The sequence below is a fragment of the Cetorhinus maximus genome, chromosome 10 (assembly GCF_964194155.1).
Source record: "Cetorhinus maximus chromosome 10, sCetMax3.hap1.1, whole genome shotgun sequence".
In the NCBI taxonomy this organism is placed as follows: domain Eukaryota; kingdom Metazoa; phylum Chordata; class Chondrichthyes; order Lamniformes; family Cetorhinidae; genus Cetorhinus; species Cetorhinus maximus.
Genome location: NC_135888.1, coordinates 100,849,425 through 100,855,424, shown reverse-complemented (window position 1 = coordinate 100,855,424; position 6,000 = coordinate 100,849,425). Strand labels below are relative to the sequence as shown.

The 6,000-nt window shown below is 40.0% G+C and overlaps 1 protein-coding gene across 1 annotated transcript in view; it reads left to right on the top strand.

Annotated features, from left to right (window-relative positions):
• The first annotated feature begins 915 nt into the window (after nucleotides 1–915).
• The window catches only part of spock1 (SPARC (osteonectin), cwcv and kazal like domains proteoglycan 1), a 561,184-nt gene continuing 556,099 nt past the window's right edge, over nucleotides 916–6,000 (top strand). Inside the window, exons 1-2 of the mRNA XM_078550892.1 lie at nucleotides 916–998; nucleotides 1,099–1,264. The gene's annotated coding sequence lies outside the window, so the exon portion shown is untranslated. The remainder of the gene's footprint in view (nucleotides 999–1,098; nucleotides 1,265–6,000) is intronic.

Below are 6,000 nucleotides of genomic sequence, written 5' to 3'. Positions count from 1 at the left end.
TTTAGCTGAGATTTCACCCTGACAGTGCTTTGAGTTTTTATTGGATAATTTGAGGTGATTAAGCTTTTAGCACAGGTTTTCCGGCAGCTGCTGCCAAACTGAAAGCTCTCCTCACATCTGCTGGTATTTACAGTTGGAGCTTCCCAGGGTTGGCGTTATTGGCTTCAGGCGCTAGCACGTGCACGAGCAAGGACCATTAAAGGTCGAAGAGGAGTTGAACCCTTCCAGATAATACATTTGACCAATGGAAGATTGTTTTAAAGTGAGAGTATTGCTAATAAACTTTTGCCCAGGACCATTACTGAGATAATTGAGCAGAGCGCGCAGTGATATCATTATCTATTTTTCCATTGAAAAACGAAGCTTAACATCATAGGTGAAAAGGGGAAATAGCCCATTGTAGGATTATACAGGGCGCGATATTCCAGCAACCGTTGCAGTAGAAACTTTCCCCCCCGGGCCAATATGATGGCGTTCTAGCTGAGTTCTTGCAATAGGCTTTGCTTGTTTTACAGCCAGAACTTATTGCACTGGATCGATACCGCTCATTTAATACGTTTTCCGTTTATGTCAGAAATGAGTAGTTATTGATTTCTGACATTCACTGACCCTGCTTTTGCTGGGTTTTTTTTTTAATCAAGACTTATATTCCACACAAAATTTATAAATGTAGGTGCAGCAATTTGACCAGATGCTCTTTTCTAACAGCGGCAGCAATAGCAATCGGTCTCATTGTTGCTTAACTCGAGAAATACGATCTGAGAGTTTAATAGGGAGAGACAGTGAATATATATGCACGTTTGTCAGCTGGAGTTCTGCAGTGTTATTGCACAAGCTGGTTGTGAGGTGGCGCCACATCGTGTGTTAATACATTGATCGATGTCTCATGTGCCGCGCTCATTCCCAAACCCATCTGCACGATCACAAAGCAGGCAGTCAAATAGCTAGTCTCTTCCTTCTCACTCAGAAAGAGCTGACCTATCTACACAGGCAACAAGGTGAGCTGAAAATGTTAACACTGTTCTCGAATCAATGATAAAAGAGTTAATTTCACTGATATTTGCTGTTGCCTTTTGAGAATGAGTCCTATATTTGCAGATGCTGGCTTCTCTGATGGGTGTTTTTATCGCGGTTTGCTTCGAAGTTGAAAGCAGGCGCCCAGAAGCGACCAATGCTGTCAGTTTCCTGGATAATGAGAAATGGTTGACCACTGTCTCACAATATGACAAGGAGCTGAGATACTGGAACAAATTTCGAGATGTAGGTACCTTTAATATCTGTTCTGAAGTGGAGTTCTGTATTTTTATTTTTCAGGACACGGCTGCGGTAATATGCTTAATACACGCTATGTCGCTTTACACAATAGAGGTGCTGATGCTGCAATTATAGTGAAGAAGAGTGAAAACAAATAATGTGAAATACTTTGAAATGGTACACACCGTCACTTCTGTAAACCCGCTAAATGAAGTAAATGTGCTGCGGATTTAAATGTGTTGCATTTTTTGTAATTTTGTTAGTGCACTAGAATTTATTACTGTATTTTGTAGTTTTCAGCCAGGATTTAATAGTTCTGGTGATGAGCACGAAATCGTTTTTTGGTTTAATTTATAAGAAAGCCAAAGCCACCAAATTCAAGTCAGCTTTACAAAGACTCATTAATTGGGCAATGACATTCAGTTTGCATATTAATTCTTGATAGATTCAATTGCTATTCAGTATCCATGCGAAAATATATTGTGGGACATGCAGGGATATTCAATGCTGCCTGTAGCCCAATATGCGTACCTTGCCCTGTAGCAAATTTTGATTCTTCTCGGCTCATTGGTAAAAAGGAGAACTTTTACTGAAATTGCCAAAGGGAAATTATATTGGTGAATATTTGTCGAGTATATACTGAAGTAGTGTGGAACATGATGTGTCCCATGAGTGATTTGATTGACTCACGAATGCCTTGTCATGGTTATTTCCATGGATAGCATAGATCAGATCTCATGGTATTTGTTACATAATGTATTCATAGCATTGAAATGATTATCTAAATTGATATGTTGATTATGATATAGTTCACTTTAAATTGTATCACCTCCCTCCTCCAATTCTTCCCTTTTCAGGCAGTCCCTCAGGATTGAGGATGACTTGCTTCCACTCTGGTTCACTGGGTTCTGAGATGGCTGATAAGCCCCAATGCGTGATCCGCAGTTTCTGCCACGTGTGGTGCAGATGGTACTTGAAGGGTTGGGTAGATGGTTTGTTTGGAGGTTTGTGCACTTCATCTGATGCCTCAACTTCACCTCTGAACTTCCCAACTAAGTCTGTTGGTGTGTTCAGTGCCTTCCTGGATAAGCTTTCTCCATTTTGGTTGGTCACAAGCCAGAGGCTCCCAGGGCTTGACAGGAATGTTTGACGTCTTCAGGGATGCTTTGAGGACATCCCTAAAGTGTTTCTGCTGTCCTCCGTCTCCTGCCGCAACTGAGCTCTGAGTAGAGCAGTTGCTTTGGAAGTCTGGTCTCACCCTGATATTGCGTAGTTTTAAATTGTGACATTACATGGAGATAACATCACAACATTTTGTCTGATACTAGCTGGCTGAAAAAGAAAAGTGCAACAATGGGTGGAAGTTTGTACTTATCTGTGAGGCAGTACATTTACATCATGGCAGTTGGTAAGGTTTCCCTCCATAGCCTTCCGCCAGGGAATTTTCACAGCAGCCACACAATGATAGCCATTTTACTTTTTAAAAAAAAATGTTCAACAGATTTTCCTTAAATGAATCCTTAGAGGGCATGGAGATTAAGCTTTGTGGAAGATTGTTCCAGTCCTTAATTGTTCTTGTGAAAAAGGAGTTAGCAAAGGAAGCACATTGGGGTGTGTACAATTAGAGCTGTTGGTTAGAAATATTTCATTCATTCAAAATTTTAGAGACATGTCAACCTGTGGGCTATTCTTCATTTCTGGAGATTGTGCCTGCCTAGTGATGAGACCAGCTGGGAGACACTAGAATCTCATGAATAATCGTAATGAAACGAGCTCCCCGGTGTTAAGCTTTCTCAAGCAGGGTAATATTTTTAGCAGTATGTGGATCCCAAGCAGCCACACTTGAGCCTGGTGTTGAATCAAAACGGCTTCTGCTTTGCATTGACGCTAAATTTATCTAATCAAAATTGAGAGTTGAGGACCAACAAACACTGGCTGGTTGGGTACGGTCTGTAGCCTGCCAATTGCGAACATCTGCTGGGAAGTGTTGTTTGATACAATCTGCCAGTCTTTGGGATGTATGGCCTACATACCTAGCATCACCTGGCATCCCAAAGGCTGGCAGGTCACATCAAACAGCCGCTGTTTACAACAGACAAGGTACAGACTGTACCCAGCCAGCCCGTGCTTGCAAAACTCAAAACACAGTGTCCAACATTAGATGCGATTCCGCGATTGGACAACATTTGCTAAATAATCCTCGATGTGCTAAGAATTACACTAACAAACAATTTAAGATTATCATTCGGGCTCGCATTGTGTTGCATTTGCATGTACTAGAAGCTACATATATTAATACACAGGGTCCAGTTCTTTGCAGACAGAAGGAACATATACATGTACATACATTGCACCTGTTTCAACTAAACAAAATATGTGACAACCATTCGCTGACTCATTCCTCAGGGCAATGCCTTGACCAATCAGGGTCAAGCTGCCTGGTTTAAATTTCAAATAATGCTTGGAAGTTAACCATCATTGGTGTATTTTCCATGGCAATGCCACTTGCCAACCAATCAGCACTGTCTTCATATACAGTTTACATTGTTGTTTTCCCCTTATATTGGTATTCTTGCGAGCGTCCTGATGAATGCAAGATGAAAAGCTTAGACATATCTTTTTTTCAGCAACACTCAAGTTCTGTACTACCAAACAACTAATACGTGTCTGGTAGCTACATCTTGTGACCCAATGAGTAGTGTCCCTGCCTCTGAGCCAGAAGCTCTGGGTTCAAGTCCCACTCCAGAACTTGTTGACCAAGAAAGGTGCATTCATAACATGCCAAAACAGGTTGCTTATCAATCTGCAAATCCTCCCAATATGCCTATGGCAGACGGTAATAGCAGGAAAGTCTCCTGTCAGCCAGAACCTACAGAAGATAATGGCAAACCACTGCAGTACCTCGCCAAGCATAACCATGGACCAGCACATGGAAGTCCATGGTACCTGAAGAGAGAGAGAGTACAAGGTAACAATCTAAATGAGGAATTTAGATGATACCATAAAGCAAAAGGACAAAGCTTGAATCATTTGTAAGACATCTGAAATATGAAAAATTACTGTTCTGCCTTAATGTCAATCCAAATATCTTTTTTAAATACAAATTCCAAGAATGATATTCAGTTTTATGTTTGGTTTAGTTTTAGCTGTGGGTCTTTGTGCATTCCATGTTATCAATATGTATTGATGTCTACACAATAGTATTATTGTTGGAAGTTTGTCAACAAACATCTGTGGTTGCTTCTGTGGCCTGAAGAAGCCTTGAGGCACTCTGAAATGCCTTTGAAGAATTTGCATGTAATACGGAAGAAGGGATTTGGATGAATGCCCATCACACCATAGATATCTGTGTGTGTGACGAAGTACTCTTTCAAACCTATCCTCTGAAGAAGAATTTCTTAGCCAGTTTTTAAAGAATGCCATTGACTTCCAGTTAGTTTACTTTATTCTTGAACCATTTTTAAATAGAAGTAAATTGTGTATCACCTGAAACCTCCCTTGGCACAAAAGCTGGTATAACCTATGCTATACAGATATTCACATAGAAGCATCGTTATGCTAGTTTCTATTGCTTTAAATGGTTGATTTTAACCAATTTTTAAGATATAACTCAAATAAAGCGAGAATTGTATTGTACAATTTAATCAAGAATGAAGTATTTTTTGCGTCCTTTATATTGGGTATAAAGGGGGCAGATCTGCGGGGAGAACACTTTCCTGTTGATGCTAATGCTCTCCCCACTATGAATCCCAGGCAGCAGATCCATTAACTGAGATTGATTTACCCATCCCTCTGAAGTGTCTTTGTTTTGCCATCTTCAGCTCTGGTTTTTAGGGGCGACAGGGAACGCACATTAGGCAAAAAACGGCGTGCTTCTCAGTCCCATTGAAAAATGGAAATTTCATAAAGGTAACATTGGCTACATTGAAATCTAAGGAACTTGGGTGTGTAATCACAGAGAAGCTAACTGATGAACATCCAATTGTGGTAAAATTGTGTTTTCAGGTCACTATTTGAACTATTAAAACATAAGCATTGAAATTGTTTGTGTTGAACATCCATATAAATATTAAACCTTACATAGGTGGTTTTGTGTGTTGGAAAGAGTAATATTTGCAAAATCTGTTGTAGAGTTTCTTTGCTTCGCCATTGTACATAAAATGGAATTGAAAACAATCACGAAAACCCACCAACAAAGAAATGCCTTGATACTTTGGGTTTTTCTAAGAAAACATTTCAAAATTCAAGGTGAACAATCATAGGGACCCAATAATGTGATTGTGAATAAGTGGGCTATTTCAGTAGAAAAGTATAATTCTATTTCAAAATAAACTAACCAATGAAGTCTTTCATATTATCTCCTTCAAAATATGCACTCAAACTTTGTAAATTAATTATTATCAGAATTACATCTGTTCCCACCCAGTAGGGAAGTCCAATGACATGATGGCAACATAAACTGTGTGCTTTTAAGCTGGTGTGTTTTCATAGAAACATAGAATATTGACGGCACAGAAGGAGGCTACTTGGCATATCATGTCAGTGCTGGCTGAAAGAGTAATCCAGTCTAATTCCACCTTCCAGCATTTGGTTGGTTGGCCTAGGCCTGTAGATTATGGCATTTCAAGTGTTTATCCAAGCAATTTTTATATATGGTGAGTCTTTCCGACTCCATCGCCCTATCGAACAATGAATTGCAGACCCTCACCACCATCTCTGGGTAAACAATATTCTCCTCCACTCCCC